The sequence below is a fragment of the Callospermophilus lateralis genome, unplaced genomic scaffold (genome assembly GCF_048772815.1).
Source record: "Callospermophilus lateralis isolate mCalLat2 unplaced genomic scaffold, mCalLat2.hap1 Scaffold_406, whole genome shotgun sequence".
In the NCBI taxonomy this organism is placed as follows: Eukaryota; Metazoa; Chordata; class Mammalia; order Rodentia; family Sciuridae; genus Callospermophilus; species Callospermophilus lateralis.
The window spans coordinates 386,210-404,329 of record NW_027514359.1 but is presented as its reverse complement, the minus strand read 5'-3'; the positions used below and the strand labels follow the sequence as shown (position 1 = coordinate 404,329).

The window sequence follows — 18,120 nt, the reverse complement described above, 5'->3', positions numbered from 1 at the left end:
AACTGGAAGTTCGGACCCCTGCGTGGGCATGGCTTCCGTGATTCCTTCACAGGAGCAGCTGTGGGGGGCTTCTATCACTCCCAGTGAATCTGTATTCCCACTACTTCGTGCAAGATGCAGTTGGCTGCTTTCAGCAATGGGGAATCAATGGGGTTGTGGGGGTGATGGCTTTGGGCAATGTGTTCACATTGGTAGATGGGGGTTCACATGGGATTGGCAGCTAAAGTTCCTGCACTTGGGTAGTGGCAGGTGTCCTGCATGGTATTGGCATGCACAATTCCTGTGCAGGTGGACGAACAAGAGTTCTGCCTGAATACTGATACCTGTGGTCCTGCTGGGACACCTGGGAGCCCTGCAAGTAGTTGGAGGTCCTGCTGAGACACTGAGGCCTGGAGCCCTGTGTGGGCATGGTGTGAGGGTGGCCTTAGGCCTGAGACTAAACAACTCCGTTTTAAAAACTCCAGTTTGAAACCTGCAGTCTCACCAGGCACACCCAAGAGCCCTCCAGTGTGGCCACAAACAAGTCACTTCCTCTTACCCTGATAAACAGAGTAAAGCCACTGGCAGGCTGTCCTTGCCTGATAAGAGGAAAAGGTGAGAAGATCAAGGTGGAGACCACCAGATCAGATGTTTCTGACCCCAGGGTAAAAGATGTCACTGAGAAATCTGGTAGCTGATAAGGATTGAAAGGGTGGTCAAAAGCCCTCAAATTTAGTATAAATAATAGAGCAAATAAACAGGGATTCAGCCAGCCGAAACAAGGATGCACTCGAACTGGAGAGCCTGATGAGGACCTAACATCCCATCACTTTTCATTTTCCTGAGCCTCTGTGTTGATCCTCATTGCTCTCAAACTATACTGTCTAGTCTGGACCTTGGTGAAAGCCGCAACTCCTCCTTACAACCCCCTCCTCAACTGGTCGTCCACTCCACACCAGGAAAAGCCTGCCTTGGTTCCGGACCTGATCACCATGGTCTGAGTGAGTGTGCATCTGCTGAACATAAAGCCTAAGGCTTAAGGCTTTTTGAACTTAGCCTGCAGAGGGAATTTCTGTCATTAGCCTGTCATGATTAAGTGTGTTTGGCAGTTCGGAGTATTAATCTAGATTTGTTTGAATGCATCTAGAATTGTTTGCTATGAATTGATTATGTCTATTGCAGTGCCTAGCATTAGGATTCCCATTTTCTTGATTAAGCACCTATAGAGTGAAACTGTATTGAGTAATTTGAGTGAATAAAGCATTGAATGGGACAGAAGCACATGGACATTCTTTATTTCTCCCCTCAACTGCATACATCGAAATTTTGCCCCCTCAAGACACATGGTGTCCATGATTCCTGTACAGGAGCAGCTGTGGGGGTCTTCTATCACTCCCAGTGAATCAGTATTCCCACTACTTGACTCACAGGTTACAGAGCAACACAGAATGCTGCCTCCTCCTAGCCCGCCATCATGAATCTCCAAACATGGTGCTTTAATATTTAATTTTTAAAAAATATTAAGTACAATTTAACACCAACTAAAATGATTTTCTTCTTTGTTTATTCTTGTTTCAATTAGTACAATGTAAGTTATTTGAGGACAGGTCATTTGCCTGTGTTATTCATTGAGTTCAATTTCTAGCTTGATTTCCATTCAATAATAAATGAGCATTCAATAAGCATTCAATAATAAATGCTTATTATTTACTGGGTATTCCATGCATATTTATTAAATGAATAAATGAATTGCCGACTGAATGAGAGAGGACAAAATGCTGACAACTATGTAAAGAAATAAATCAATAAAAATAAAGATATCTTTCTCATTTTTCTAAAGAAATTGCATGAGTGAAAATATGAATTCCTGGTCCATGCTTCCTAATGAATTTCACCTTAATTTATTTTTCCAATGATTTTTTTTTTCTCACCTCAAGAATGAATTAGTTTTCCCACTGATTTTTATAACTATGACCTGCGTGCATTAACCCACACCTACATATATCTAGACTATCATATTTCCCTTGTTACAACAAGTGCCTTACAGAATTTTTAATAGCAACACAGCTGGAAATATGTGCAGTTAAGTTTCCCTGACATACACATACATGATCATAGAAATTGATTTTAGCTTATAATCCCTCCCCCTTTCTCCTTTCTCTACTCTACTAGACTTCCTTTTACCCATCTATTAATTTGTACTTGGTTGGTTCATTGTGTAAGCTCACCCTTCCCTCCCCTTTTCCTTTATTTTACTCTAGTTTCCACATATAAGAGAAAATATTCCATCTTTGAGTTTATGAGTCTGGCTAATTGCACTTAACATGATACTCTTCACCATCCATTTACTGGAAAATGCCATAATGTCATCCTTTTTAATAGCTGAGTAGAACTTCATTGTACACATATATCATAATTTTTTAATCCATTCATCTCTCGACAGGCATCCGTGTTGCTTTTATAGTTTAAGATATCGTGAATTGTGCTGCTTTAAACATTGATGTGACTGTGGGAGATGATTTCTGAACACTTTGAACACCTTTCTGATAAAGAGTTTTCTATAAACCTCATTTTTTGAGCCAGGCTGTGATAATTTTACCGGATAAATTTATCCTGACCACATGATTCATGCTGAATTTATGATTTGCTCTTGAGGTTAGAGTCTAAGTAGCTGAGCTCAGTCCCAGAGGTGAGGAATTCATGCCAACATGATGGACCACCGATGAAACCTTGGTAGCCAGAGCTGGGTGAGTGTCCCTGGTTGACAATAATTTGCACATGCTCTCACCTTTGATTGCTGGAAGATTGTGCATATCACTATGTGACCACTGGGAGGGAAATCTTATGCCTAGCTTCTCCTGGACTCCTCATGTATTCTTCCCTTCAGTGTTAATTGCCATAACTTCTCTGTAATAAATAGCACTGCAACTTTTCTCAAACTTGTGAATTCACCTAGTGATCATGAAGCCTCAGGGGGTTTTGGGGAATCACAACAAAGTTCATTAATTCAAAGCAGTTGATGACAAACCTACAAAATTGTTGTGATTTTACCCTCATTTTAAAGATGAGTCAGCTGAGACAGAGAATTTTGCTTAAGGTAAATCTCTCCTCCCATACTCTTGAACATTGGTCACATTCTATTGCAAAGACAATAGTGAAGTTTTAAGGTCAAAAAAATGAATTGAATTTTCACATATGTGTGACTCCTAATGGGAACTCTGGATACCCCCACTTAGAGGGGAAACATTTCCTTCTATTTTCTGATTTATCTGAATGAAATTCAGGGACTGTCCCCTTCCCTTCCATTAATTCAGACCATGGTTTCAAATCACATTTTAAGATTTTGTATAAAAGATTCCCTGACTCTCCCAGGAAACAATATTTTTCTTATTTGAATCACTGATTTTCTAGCAGCCTATGATAAATATGGCAAATATACTTAATTAAAATACACTTAATTAAATACACTTAATTAAAAGATCTTATCTCAGTCTATTCTAAAATAATTTCAAGTATATTAAAATGGTCCTTTCTATTTAGATGAGAAAATGAACAACACTATGTCATGTGCTGAAGCTTTCTTCTAAACCTTATTTTATAATGTCAAGTTAACACAGAAATGGATATTTCAGTAAAATAGAAGGGAAACCAGTAGAGGAGAGGAGGGGACCAAAGGGAGGGAAGAGGGGTGAGAAAGACAAATATTGGGGAATAAAAATTGAGCAAATTATATTAATGCATATGTGAATACATCACCATGAATCCCACTATCATGTGTAATTATAAGGCACCAGCTAAAAATCATTAAAAAACACATTTCATGATAAAAGAATTTTTTAAAATAGAACCAGTGTATTGAATTTTAGAAAGATATTCCCTGCTATGTTACTGAAGATTTTTTAAACTGTACTTCTCAAATTAATTCACACTGTACAATATTTTTTTCCATTCATTAACGATGATGTGTGAGATCTGATTCAGGGTCATTAACTTTGTTTCACTGATATTATTTCTTAAATTATGCACATAAATTTAATGATTTTAAAATTGAAAATTTTATGATGCTCAAGAAATAGTCCATGAAAATGTGTAGACAAATGACAATAAAAAAGTAAATAAAAGATGGGCTATTAGTCAGTGAGTATGGATTTGTCATAATCAAATCTGAAAAAAAACAATTATAATACCAATTTTTAAAAAAATTTAAGAATATAAACACAACTTCTTGTGTTTATAGAAAACGTACCTGGGGAAAAAGCCACTTATCTACTTATGGATGTTTATTTTCTCCATGTGTTTTCAAATATGTTTATCATTTTCTGTTTTAAAACTTTTCAATGTTTTTGATATCTTTAAACCTTGCTAGGTTGGAAAGTTGATAAACTTTAGTGCTACCTTATTCTAACTTGCTCATGGTTAACCATATTCTCTGATATTAGAATTAGAAATCCCAATTCACAATTTTATGTCACAATGAAACATAGCAGCAGTTCACCATTAATAATTCTGCCAAAGAGCAAAGATATTGAGAAGGAAAGTGGGTCCTGAAACTATGGAGACATACCGAGATGATAATACTATGTCCTGAATTCATGACTTTGAAATATTAAAACGTATGGCTTTCAAATACCAAGTGATGTATGGGTAGATTAAATTTTAAGAGCTCCCACCTCACTATCCACACTTTTGTGTAATCTCCCTTTGAGTCAAGGCAGAATCTGAGACCTAACAGCATATGAAAAAGATGGTAACGGTATCACTTATGATTATATTCTGTTATATTATAAGGGGAGGGGTTTTAAAAATATTACTAAAAATATAACTAAAGCCCATGATAAGTAGATTTGAAGATAATTAAAAGAGAGATTCTCCTTATATCCTTTAAACAGTGAGCTCCATTTGTGAGATTACCTATGAAGGAGAGAACATGCCAAAGACCTGATTGTGGGCTCCAAAAGCTGAGATCAGTTCCTGAATGACAGCAAGCAAGAAAACTGAGACCATAGCTGGGTACAGTGGTACACACCTGTAATCCCTGTGGCTCAGGAGGTTAGGGCAGGAGGATTGCAAGTTCAAAGCCAGCCTCAGCAAAAGCAAGGTGCTAAACAACTCAGTGAGACCCTGTCTCTGAATAAAATATAAAATAGGGCTGGGAATGTGGCTACATAGTAGAGTGCCCCTGAGTTCAATCCCCTGCATGAAAGAAAAAAAGAAAGAAAGAAAGAAAGAAAGAAAGAAAGAAAGAAAGAAAGAAAAAAAGAAAAGAAGGAAGGAAGGAAGGAAGGAAGGAAACAAAACTGAGACCTCAATCATATAGCTGCAAGAAAATAAATTCTTCTAATACCCTGAATCAGATTCTCCCTCAAAAAAGCCTCCCTATACAAAAAAAAGGTTGGCAGGGGACTTGATTGCCACCCTATGAAACCCTAAGCAGAAATACCAGCTAAGCATTGCCTAGAATTCTGATTCACAGAATCTTGGAGATTAGAAATGAATGTTATTTAAAGGGGCTATATATTTGTAATCTCTTATACAGTTATAATAGATAACAGATACATGTATGTCAGAGTATTTTTCTCCCAGAGAGTGGGAAGTAGAATCAATGTATTGGGAAAATTGTCATTGATCCAACCATTTATTTGCTTATCTCCTAATAAACTCTGATGTATAATTGCCAACATTAAAATCATAATATATTGACCACCAAATGATAGATTCAGGCACTTTAAGATAATGTGTGTATTACTAAATCATGTTATTTTGATGTAATGTCATAGAAATGGAATTTCATGTCAATATCAATGTCATAATAAGATGTTTACATTTTATCTGTTTTACAAACCAGCATAAGAATTTTTCACTGGACATATACTTCAGAACAGGAAAGTAACATTTTGAACTCAACAGAAGCTGAAATATATACTATTTTTAGCTTAACTAGAGGTTAGTCCATTTCTTATACACCATCTACTAATTTTTTAAGACTAAAATCAAGCTTAAAGTTCTACTAGTGTCTTTCAGATGTAGGGCAATTTGGAAAATCCACTTAGAGGCAGGTCCTTTTCCAGTGATGGCTGAAAAAATCATTAGAAATTATTTCAAGCACTTTTCTCAGTCAGCATCATGAATTCAGAAATAAAATATCATTATTAATAATTAAATACCAAAATAAAATGGCAAAGCTGTTTTAGATCATGACTTCTCATTTATATAGAACAAATTATCTTTCATATTTTTCTCTCATACACTTTTGCAAAGAGAAATTCATATTCCATTTGTCCTTGGACTCATCCAACTGTGAAGATAAATATCTGCCATCCTATCTACTCAATGGTTCCCTTCTGCTGTTATACTATGTGTATTTTACAGTGCCCAACTCTTTTATTTGATGTCTGAGTCCATTTTCTGCTGGTATAATGGAAAAGCAGACAGGACAATTTATAAAGAAAAGGTATTTATTTAGCTCACTGCTCTGAAGGCTATGAAGTTCAAGATCAAGGGTTCATCACATCTGGTGGAGACCTTCTTATTGAATCACAAAACAGCATCATGTGGCAAGAGAGCATAAGCAAGACAGAAGTTGGGTGCTGAATTTAGTCCTTTCATCAGGAGCCACTCATATAATGAAAAAATCCACAAGAGCAATTATGGCACTAATCCATTTGTAATAGCAAATTTATGAAGACCGAATCACCTATTAAAGGTCCCACCTTTTAATATTATGAAAATGGTAATTGAATTTCAACCCAAGTTGAAAGAGGACATTCAACCATAGTACTCGATAAAGGGAATTTGCCAATAACAAATACTCCTGACTCTGAGCATACTTGTCATTCATTTTGCACAGTTTTACAAGCTTCTTAGAAATAGTGATTCTGTCTTTGCTACAAGATGTGTAATTTTCAGCAGTAGTTCTACAGTGTTGGTGTCTTTTGTCTCTTTTTGGATGATATTAATTCAATATAGAAAAAAATTTTTTTCAATTATTTTGTCTCAGTTTACCAGAAAGAGAACTTTGAAGATGAAGATTAAACAAAGTAAAGAGAGTTTTGCCGAAAATATACTAAACACTGGAATTAACTACTCATTTAGTAACATACAATATTTTATATTTTCTGTGAGCATTTTTCCTCTTCCAGCTACTTGTTCAAAATAGTGTTATGTTCACTACAAATGCATTACAAACATTCATAATCTACAGTTTTTTCTAAAGTCTGTTCTCATTGAACTTTATACTGTTATTCTAAATTTTGGTATTGCTATTAGTATTGCCATCACTAGTGTTATGTATCAATTAATGATGTCACAGTCAATCCCTTAGTTTTAATTGTTGCTATACTTCAGTATTATAGCAACTCAAAAATATTTTAAAAACATAAATAGTAGTTTGCAAGTACCATGAAAATATGTTAACTGAGTATATTTATATCTTCATAATTATGCATTAAAGCAGAAAATCTCACTGTTACAGCATAGTAATAATTCAGAAGACAAATTAAGATGATGCTCTTTCTGAGATCAGCTACTTCTAAAAGTTTTTATTAATACTTACAACAATATTTTGAAGAAAGTGTAATTATAAGCCCCAATTTATACTAGAAAGAATGAAGGCAGAGATTGAATAATTTTTCCAATATCTCAGAAGTGTTAAGTGTAAAGTCAGATCATATGAACAGTGTGACTGTGGAGTTGAATCCTCAATAAATATGCACTCTTAGATTTTATTCAACTATTTACTTTTCATTAATTTCAAGCTGGACATGCAAAGGTAGCAATGAAACTATAGTTTCTGTGGTTTATCTCAATGATTTAGTGACAATGATCTGTTGTAAACAATCCTTGTTATTTTGAGACAGAGTTAGGATTTTCTGTTTACCAGCCCCGTAAGGGGTGGTAAACAGTGTTTGTGGTGGAAATACTCCAGGTGAGAATGGTTTCTCTATCAATATATGTGAATGTGAAATGAATAATTTGAAGTGATTTTAACATTTTTGCTTATGAGAAGTGATTGGTTAACCAGGAGCTCTTTTGCCTATTTTCTTCATGACTAGAGAGTGAGGGAGGATGATGTTTCAGAAATAGAAATTAACACAGTCAAATCTTCAAATAAGCTGATGATAGAGCTATGATGTCATTTTCTAACAGGAGAATCCTTTCTGTGGATACAATAAGGCACACCTGCTTGACCAGATTTGTTGCTGATGAACAAACCATGAGCCCTGCTGTACTATTAATTACTTGAAAACATTTAAAAGTGAATGCAGCTTTTCACAATGAAAGAGATGAATTATTTTAAAACAGAATACAGGCATAGAAAAAGCTAAGACATAAGAAAAATAGTTTGAGTGGACAAGGGTCTATTTTAGAGGGTTAAGAAAATAGAAAGAAAGGAATTCGAGTTGAAAGAAATATTAGGCAAAACTAAATTTGGTGAAATGAAGAGGCAATCATACATATTTTTAAGACCCAAACCTAAAATTTAGAGTCTTTAGAAAATTGACTATAATTGTTTTTGACACTGATAACTATCTGGGGGGAAAGTGATAACTCAAAAGTTACAGTGTATAATTCTTAGATGGTGTACAACTCTGATAGCTCAATTTTAATAGAAATGAGCAGATATTTTGTTTTTAAATTTATCTCCATGGTCCATGGCTAGGAACTTCACTTTTTATCTTATAACACTGAACATCTTCATAACAATGTTGAACTATTTAGCACTTTCACCAGCTATGATGATTAATTTTCTGCCTCAACTTAATTAGACCATGGAATACCCAGAAAAGTGGTTGAGTATTATTTGGAGATGGGTCTGTGATAGTATTTCTGACAGAGCTCATCACAGGAATTGAACTGAGGAAAACAAATGGCCCTCCCCATCTAATCCCTTGAGGGCCCAAACTGAATAAAAAGGCCAAGGAAAATTAAATTCACTCTTTTCTTAACTTCTTTGGCTAGGATTCCAGTCTTCTCCTACCCTCTGTTCTCCTGGTTCTCAGGTTTTAGGTTCGAACTGGAGTCTACACCATCAGTTTTCTAGTTCTCAAACCTTAGAACTATGAAAAAGTTTTCCTGTGTCTCCAGGTAGTAGATGGCAGATCATGGAACCTCTATGCTTTCATAACCATGTGGGTCAATTCCTTATAAGAAGTTTCATTCTCTATTATTTCTCTGTCTCTTCTATTTCACTGGCCTGATTCCCTGGAAAATCCTGATTAATAAGTCTAATTTTCCAAAATTTGACCATACTGAAAACAAAATGAAGATTTTGGGCATTAATTTTGCTCAGGAACAAAGTGGGGCAACATAACACAAAATAAATTATTTTTATACGTACTAATACAATATAGTACAATATACAAAATACAATATAGTATTCTCCACATTAGACATATCTTTTCCTAGGTTCTGTCTTCTAATTCTAGTCTTCTGTATCTTTCACTCCAGCTGTTCTCCATATACTTCAGTTTGCACATGCCTAATTAAAAAAAAAACCCTGAAATCTGACATTTACCCAAATCTGAAACTCTTTGATTGCCAGTAAGATGTCACAAGTGGGAAATGCCACACTTGGCCTCATGTAATAGGTTGTAGTCAAAATGCAGGTGCATTAAAAAAGGTTGTATAAAATATTTTCAGGTTATGTGTTTAAGACATGTGAAACACAAATGAATTTTATATTTTAACTTGGGTCTCACCTCCATGACATCGCATAATGTTTGTGTGAATATTCCTAAATCCAAAACCACCTAACATATTTAGGCTCTCAAACATTTCAAATAAAACATATTTAGCCTATACTCAAATATGAGTCTTCTTTTTGCTATCTCTTTTAATTATACAATTTCTTTTTTTGAAATTTAGGCAAGAGCCATAAATGTTTCTTACTACCTAATCAATGGCTTTTTTTCCTCTGTTTAATTTTATTTATTTTAATTTGATACATGTGACAGCAGAATGAAATTCAATTCATATTACACAAATAGAGCACAATTTCTTATGTCTTTGGTTGTACACAAAGTAAAGTCATGCCATTCATGATTTCATACATTGCCCTATTTAAAGTTCCTCTGTTCCTCCCATGCTCTGCCCCCCACCCATCACCATTATGATTCAATGCCACAGTCCAGCTGCAGCAAAATAACAGGGGGGATGAAGAGCAACTTGTGTAGATTGATACAGCTGGAGTGGGACCCATTTATTGTAGGACAGGAGGGGTATATATACATTACACACAGCTTATCTTAATTAACATAAACTAGATACAGCAGTCAACCAATAAGGAATCTCCACACTTAATAGCTCACTGGCATTACTTCACAAACCACTCCCTCTGGCAAAATGCCAGGAGCCATCTTGACTTGTTTACAGATCCTTGTATCAGAGAAGACATTTGGAATTTGATTTTTTGATTTTTTTCAATTAGCATTATATTCTCCAACTCCATTCATTTACCTGCAAAGGTCATGATTATATTCTTTTTTTAATGCTGAGTAATATTCCATTGTGTATATATACCACATTTTCTTTATCCATTAATCTACTGAAGGGCATCTAGGTTGGTTCCACAATTTAGTTATTGTGAATTGTGCTGCCATAAACACTGATGTGGCTGTGTCCCTGTAGCACACTGTTTTTAAATCCTTTGGGTATAAAACAAGGGGTGGAATAACTGGGTCAAATGGTGATTCCATTCCAAATTTTCTGAGGAATCTCCATACTGCTTTCCATATTGACTGCAACAATTTGCAGTCCCACCAGCAATGTATGAGTGTGCCCTTCTCCTCACATCCTTGACAACACTTATTGTTGTTTGTATTCTTAATAGCTGCCATTCTTACAGGAGTGAAATGGAATCTTAGATTAGTTTTGATTTGCATTTCTCTAATTGCTAGAGATGTTGAGCATTTTTTTCATATATTTGTTGATTGATTGTATATCATCTTCTGAGAAGTGTATGTTCATTTCCTTGGCCCATTTATTGATTGACTTATTTGAGTTTTTTGTTTGTTTGTTTGTTTGTTTGTTTGTTTTTTGGTGTTAAGATTTTTGAGTTCTTTAAATACCTAGAGACTAGTGCGCTATCTCATGTGCATGTTCTAGAAATTTGTTCCCATTCTGTAGGCTCTCTATTCACTTCACTGATTATTTCTTTTGCTGAGAAGAAGCTTTTGAGTTTGAATCCATCCCATTCATTGTTTCTTGATTTTAATTCCTGTGCTAAAAATTATGGAATGCTTCATGAATTTGCATGTCATCCTTGCATAGAGGTCATGCTAATCTTCTCTGTATCATTCCAATTTTAGTATATGTGCTGCCAAAGTGAGCACCTGATCAATGTCTTTTGAAAACATTTAGTAATCTTAATCCATACCTATGAATGTATTTTCACATTCATAAGTGTCTTAAGAATACATTTTTTCCTTGAAATCATGTATTCATAAGCAATATTTTTGGATCCTTGCAGTTACCCAGTGGAATATGTAGTATTGTGAATGTTAATTTGTTTTTGATAGTTTACTGTTCACAAAAACACTTTGACAAACTGTTATAAGCTGACTGTATTCCCCTGTAATTTATATATTGAAATCCCAATTCCCAGTAACTTAGAATGCAATCTGATTTTTTTTACAATTTTTTCTTTTAAGTTATTTTATTCTAATTTGTTATACATGATAGCAGAATGAATTACAATTCATATTACACATATAGAGCACTATTTTTCATATCTCAAAATACATTCACACCATTAGTGTCTTCATACATTTACTTAGGGTAATGATATCCATCTCATTCCATCTTCTTTTTTACCCCCATACCCCCTTCTTTCCCCTCCCACCCCTTTGCCCTATCTAGAGTTCATCTAATCCTCCCATGCTCCTCCTCTAGAATGAAATATTATTTGAAGACAGGATCTTTAAGAAGATAATAAATTTAAAGTAAGATCATTAAGGTAGGACCTTTTCCAATATGTCTTGGGTCCTTATAAGAAGGAAAAACTTGTAGACACAAAAATTGACATTGGGAGATGATATAAAGAGACACAAGAAGACAATGTCAACCTACACACCAAGGAGCATGCTGGAACATTTTCTCTCCTTACAATGCTCAGAAGGAAACAACCCTGGAAGTTTGGACTTGTGTTTTCCAGAAGAGTAAAATGATAAATTTCCACTGATTGAGCCATCCAGTTTGTGATTATGATAGACATTGTCAGCTGATACACGCACCATCTTATTTGATGATTATATGTCCATCATGTTTTTCATTGCTATTTTCATTTAAGTGAAATAAGGAAATGTGTACTATTAGATTTTTTAAAAGCCCTGTATTTATTCCATTGATTCTCTCTGACAGTAATTCCATTCCTTGATTTTACTTCTAGCTAAACTCCATTTTTGAAACACTTTTTAAAGCATGTTTTTCTTCCAGAGGATTGGCAGGGATAATATGAAGTAAATTTTGTTCACCTTCCCTAATCACACTCAGTGCTCAACTCAGATTTTGTAACTTTTTCTTCAGAAAATCCTTTAAAACCCCCAATTAAATTTACTGTGTCTTCAGAATCCCCAACCCTGCAGCATCATGCAATCCCATCACTAGTGAATCCTTCAGACTCATTTTAGTCTTCTAATGTGCCCTTTGCTCTGACTCCAGTTTTAAAAGTCTGAAACTATGCCTAGAACTTTTATGCTTGTCTTAAATCAGGCAATTCCTGTCTTTCATTTCCCAAATAAAGGTAAATTTTTCAACAAAACTCTCCTTTGAACCTTCTGTTTTCCAGAACAGTGAAACAATACATTTCCACTGTTTCTATCTTTTTTCTTCTCAAATCTTTCTATTAAGCAATTTCATAGACACTTGTATTTCTTTATCAAAGAATGTGCCTCAAATATAATTAAATGTAACAATTCTTTTAATATTTTAATTTTGTCAAAAAACACACAATATAAAATTTACCCTCTTACCTATTTTAAGTGCATGCCCATAAAAAATTTTTTTCTCCTTGATGTCAATTTCTTGTGACTGAAGTTTTGTTTTATTCATAACTTCTCAGTTAGTATCTCACATAGGACATAGAGGATGCTTATTTGATGTTTAAAATATATTTGTTGAATGAATAATTTTTTTTATTTGCTTCCCTTCAATCTTGATGGCAAAAACTGTGTGCTAAGCAACTCTGAATGATTGACACATAATGCCTCTCAAAAAATATTCTGAAATCATTCATTTATTTAAAATATTTGTTAAGTGCTTATAAAATGCCAGACCCTATGTTTAGCCCTGTAGACATGTCTATGGATAAGACCAACAAAAATTTGCCTCTTGGGTGTTAAAACTTGTGAAACGACAGAATACATAAGTAAATAAATACATAGATGACATAAATAGCAATTATCTTATGTATGAAGGAATTAATAGCTTAGTGATATGATATAGATTAACTAACTGGCCAGGACTCAGTTCACAGGTTCTCAATAAATATTTGTTGAGTTTATGAAGAATGATCATAGACTGTGTGGAAAAGAGAGAGTTCTCTGATGAGATAGAACTTAAGTCTAGAGCTAAGAAGTTGACCCCAGGTACAAAATCATATGCACAGGGAGTTAGTGAAATATCATTTAGACAGATAAAAATGAAAATTTATAGAGTTTAAATTGCAAAATAATTGGATTTACACAAGCAAAAGAAAGGACTAGTGAAGCTGAATTTGAGTTCAATAATGTGAATTTGGAAGATTAGATAGCAGCCTCACAGGTAGAGAGCTCAGCATTCACTGTCAGTGAATTAACCACTGGAGAGTTTTAAGATTGCAGTGTAATCTGGCTTTTGTGTTTTTTTGAAAAATTACTCTGACTTTGTGCTTAATGGGGTGTAATGGACAGAGGCTGAGGCAGAAGCTACTGTGTTAAGGAGGCTGTGAGGTAGCATCTGGATAAAAGATAGTAGCACCTTAACTCACATGGTAGAAGTTGAGATGGAAGAAAGAATAATTTGTTCAGAGTTTAGAGCCAAGAAAATTTTGCCAGGGATTACCTAAGGAGTTTATGAAAAAGGCAGGTTTCAAAGTTGGTTTCTATTCCAAATCTCTATTCTTCCTATGCATTCTTAATCCAATTATAAAGTATTAGTTATGCCATTAGTATAACCTAGAACTATGAAAAAATTAACTAAATCACTTGGAGTTTGAACACAGTCCATCTATTTAAATTAATTCTGGATACAAATTGATCTCTTTTTCAATTCTACAGCTCATGTATTTTGTATATAGCTTGTGTTCAACAAATATTTGTCAATGAATGTCTGAATCTTACATGAGAGAAATGTCCAAATAGAAAACATCATTACATATTTGGATTTGATTTGGGAATTCATTTTTACTACATTAGTATAAAATCTATTGCATTATAAAAATTACATTCAAAGATATAAGAGCTTTAGGTTCAGAGTTTAAAGATGTGAACCACATGTACTGTGTTTAAAATTCTTATAAAATTAGATTGGAAGAGTAAGAGGAAAAATAAGGAGAAGAGAAAGAGAAAAAGGAGAGAAGAATCAAAAAGGAAAAGTTTATCGGAAACAAAATGTGAAGGATAAAAACTACTGGCTTGAATATTTTCAAAGTCATTTCAAAAATGCCTCTAGCCCTATGCACTAAAAGTGTTTGCCACAGTTTGCAGATGTTTCAACAAAGTGCAAATATATACATGTTCTATTGAAACAAATTTCATCAGCTTATAACAGTTGCTGATGAGAGCTGCAATTATTCTGTAATTATTTGACAAGTTTAACTAATGAGTTGTTGTTCCCCTTGTTATTTATGTGCCAATAATAATTTATTTGCAATTACCTAATCCAGATCTTTTCTATCCTGTATAAAACTGTAAGTAATAGTAACAGTTTACATACAGGTTTAATGCCATATAACCTTGTACATAAGTAAAGCTTTTATATTAATATAATAAAAATGAGTATAAAATTCACTATTCCATTATGGGCAAGAGTACATTTATCTTAGAAGACTATGTTGCCTCACTGTATATGGGGCAATGGTGGAATATATTATTGATGTTTTCTATTAGATAATCCACTTGGAAATGAAAAGGAAATGAATAGTTACTAAATTTTATATTGACCAGATACTATAGGCCAATGCTACCAAAAGAAAAAAATAAAAGAAAGGAAGGAAGAAAAAGAAAGACAGAAACTTAGAAAGAGAATTTAGCAAAATTGAATCAATATGAAAAAGGCCAAAGAATTGCCCACTATAATTAATAGCCCACTGTCCAGATTACCAGCATCTAGTATAGGTAAGATACACTGCTCTATATATCCTTTTGTAAACATTGTGATTTAACTCATAAATTTATCTACACTGGTTCTAAAATTACTACAATTCCCATAATGTTTAGAATGTACAGTCTCTGAGATAAACAAACCTGAAGGACAAATTCAGCACATATTGAATTTTATTTTTTCAATTTAGAAGAAAACAGTCAGGTTTATATTTGACTGCCATCCCCAAATCCTGTTCATCATGGAGAAATTTCCCATAGTTATAACCAAAAATCTTAACTTATACAACATTCTATATTTCGCCATTGGTGACAAAATCACAAGTAATAAGTTTCACGGACTGCAATTAACCCCAGAGAGAAGGCTTGTTATTGGTACAACATTTGGTTTTTAAGGTTTGAAAATGTGTAATAAATTTATACATTCTATAAGAGCACACTTCTCTTTCCAAAGAAAGAAAAAATGAAAATGTTTAAAAATTGTTGTTCCTAAAGTCACAGCTCTTTAAATGATCTATTATTGTTAGTTGCTTAAGAATTTAAAATATCACATTTCAAGCAACTGATCAATCTGTGTTCATTTTTTATGTAAGTATTATAAAAAACATTAATAATACCATCCTTCACAAAGAAATGATATTTAACTCTTTAGAGAAATAAGAAAAAATTGCCCATGATTAAATCAGAAAATGTTCTTGTTTACAAAATACCAAAATTTTGTTATTTTGAATAACCATTCAGTCTAAAATGTCATGAATTTGGATTTTTAGAATATTCTAATCATTTTTTTTTTAAAAATGTGACTCTTCTGTGCTTTGGTGTGATCAAGATCATGAAAAAAAAAGATATTTTCAATGGCAGACCTCTATAATCTCAAGTGAGAACCAATAACCTTTTCCAATGTATTGTTACTGAGAAGCTTATATAACCATTCACTATGCAAGGAAGAATTCCTACGCTATATTATGCTATATAAAATCCACTGGGAAATAAGTAGGTAGTAACTATGGGTCACATGTTTCCCATATATCTCTGTTAGGAAGAATTCTTACTACTGAACCCATGTCTATTTAATGATTTGTAAACCACATGCATTGCTAAATGCAAATATATTTTAATGACCTCACATTTTGGTGCCACATTGTGGGCCTTCGGACTTATAAATTTCTGGAAAGCTAAGTAGAAAGTAATATTTTAAACTGATAGGAAATTGTGGAAAATGGAGCATGATGAAATAAAAACAAAAAATTAAGGGAAAACATTTGTTGGTATTTTTCCCTACAAGCCTATTGTATATGATAAGACAAAGGAAAAGGTAAAGATAGAACACATAACAAATGGAGTAGAGCAGAGCACCTATGTTTCCTCCAATACTTTATTCTCTTCATTCCCCTTAGATTTTTAAATGTCATAAGCAATGAATGGATGTGAGAAATGGATCATGCAAAGTGTGTAATTAGAAAATCAATTATCTCTACTTTGCAATAGAAGAATAAAATACCCAATTAAGTCATGGGGCGGCAATAGTTTAAATTTATTGGTGTATTTTTCATATGGATAATAAAATCCTTTGGATATTTTAATTTTGTTGATATAAAAACCTCTATATATTCTTCATAAAAAAATAACATTAAACACACACATGCATGCATTATTCTATACTTGGAATGTTTTGTATGTCTAGACTCCTAGACATATATTCTGCTATATAGAAAAATAGTCCCACAAAGAATGGACTCTACAGTGTATCACAATGGAAAGCCAATGCTGGCACTATAATTCATTAAGAGATTAATCTTGAATATGTTGTGTATTTCCTCAAAGCTTCATTTTTCTTACATATCAATTTTGGGAGGGTTAGGTGAGATGCTATATATAAAGCAATCAGCAAACACAACTATCTCAAAAACTGAGATTATATACTGATTTATTTATTAATTTGAAAATAAAAATCAAGAAATTATAGGATAGTTTAAATTTTGGGTCATTTGAGTATATACAAATTTAAGGTAGGTTTAGTTGAGTGAGAATTCCCTTTTTAACTTTGATCCAGTTCTAAAACCATGCCTCAAAGTCACATTATGGAAACATGATTATTACCAATTTACAAACTTTTGTTATCTATTCTCAACACTATTCCAAATATCATTTCACCTCAATTTATGTGATCGGAATATAAAGTGAGATTTGTGCTTTAGATAAATACCTGGTCTTTGTGCAAATTCTTTTCACTTATACAAAGTGAAAAATATGCATATGGAGTTTCTGTTGAGAATATCACATTAAATATATATATATATATATATATATATATATATATATATATATATATATATATATATATATATATATATATATAAAGAAAATCTCAGTACCCAAATAACTAGTTCAGCAAATTGGTCATCAATTTAATTTTTAATTTTTAGTAATATTATATATGCAATGTGCAAAAATATTTATTTTTCTTTTACTGCAGTGACACTAGTGTACTATGTCTCAGTAGTAGAGATCTGATGTTGACCTTGTCTTCATTCAACTAAATAAAAGGCATGGAAATGTTCTTTTACTAAGTAATGAGAATACAAAAACTTGTGCTCAATTTATACATAAGTCCAACATGATTACTTTTGAGCAAATCTCAGAACGACTTATTTCAATTCAGCAGTCTTTGAAAACAAATCTTTTTATTATTTGATGAAAATACTAATTTATTAATTTGTTATTATTGTTGGTAATCTGTGGATGAAAAGGGACAACTGTATTTCATTAGTTAATTTTAAATTTGTATTCACATTTCATTAGTATTTATGTTGATATGATAATTTAAGATTTTATGAAAAGTGTA

At 33.2% G+C, this 18,120-nt stretch overlaps 1 non-coding gene across 1 annotated transcript; it reads right to left on the bottom strand.

Annotated features, from left to right (window-relative positions):
• Positions 1–11,202: 11,202 nt before the first annotated feature.
• On the bottom strand, positions 11,203–11,309 carry LOC143389829 (U6 spliceosomal RNA). The gene has a single exon (XR_013090164.1). It is a non-coding gene; the product is annotated as a U6 spliceosomal RNA (small nuclear RNA).
• Positions 11,310–18,120: the final 6,811 nt, after the last annotated feature.